We start from the raw sequence: 1,278 nt of genomic DNA, 5'->3' as shown, positions 1-1,278 counted from the left end.
CAAAAGGGAATAGCATAAGTCTGTAGACCTCAGGGTCAACCCCATTGGTCTTGACAATGTCACAGATTTGCAAGAATTCAGCTAAAAACTGATGAGGATCTTCCAATGGAAGTCCATGAAACTTGCAATTCTGTTGCATTAAACTAATTGAGGCTTAAGCTCAAAGTTGTTTGCTCCAATGGCAGGGATAGAGATGCTTCTCCCATAGAAGTCGGGAGTAGGTGTAGTAAAGTCACCCAGCACCTTCCTTGCATTGTTGGCATTGTTGTTGTTTTCGGCTGCCATGTCTTCTTCTTTGAAGAATTCTGTTAGGTCCTCTACAGAGAGTTGTACTTTAGCTTCTCTTAGCTTTCGCTTTAAGGTCCTTTCAGGTTCAGGGTCAGCCTCAACAAGAATGCTTTTGTCTTTGCTCCTGCTCATGTGAAGAGAACATGAAAATATGGAATCCTCTATGTCACAGTATAGAGGTTCCTTGAGGTGTCAGAGGAAAAAGAAAAATAGAAGGAAGAGGTAGAAGAATTCGAACTTAGAAAGATAGAGTTCGAATTGTACATGTTAGTCCATAAATAGAAGGATGTGAGAAGAGGGGAAGAAATTTTTGAAAATAAATTTAAAAAGATTTTAAAAACATTTTGAAAAATTGAAGAATGATTTTCGAAAAAATATGATTGGGAAAGAGATAAAGTGTTTTTTGAAAAAGATTTTGAAATTAGAACTCAAAAAGATATGATTGAAAACTATTTTTGAAAAAGATGTGATTAAGAAGATATGATTGAAAAGATATAGTTTTAAAAAGATATGATTGAGAAACAATTTAAAAATATTTGATTTTTAAAATCAATGATTTGGCTAACAAGAAAACATATGATTCAAACATTAAACCTTTCTCAACAGAAAAGGCAACATACTTGAAATGTTAAATCAAATCATTAATTGTTAGCAAGTATTTTTGAAAATGGAAAGAAATTGATTTTGAAAATAGATGATTGAAAAGATATGATTTGAAAAAGATTTGATTTTGAAAAATTTTGAAAACTTGAAAAAAATTTGAATTAAAAACAAAATCTTCCCTCTTGTGCCATCCTGGCGTTAAACGCCCAGAATGGTATACATTCTGGCGTTTAACGCCCAAAATGCTACCCTTTTGGGCGTTAAACGCCCAGCCAGGTATCCTGGCTGGCGTTTAAACGCCAGTTTTCCTTCTTCACTGGGCGTTTTGAACACCCAGCTTTTTCTGTGTAATTTCTCTGCTGTATGTTCTGAATCTTCAATTCTCTG

The sequence above is a fragment of the Arachis duranensis genome, chromosome 5, assembly GCF_000817695.3.
Source record: "Arachis duranensis cultivar V14167 chromosome 5, aradu.V14167.gnm2.J7QH, whole genome shotgun sequence".
NCBI lineage: Eukaryota > Viridiplantae > Streptophyta > Magnoliopsida > Fabales > Fabaceae > Arachis > Arachis duranensis.
This window is presented reverse-complemented; position numbering follows the sequence as displayed.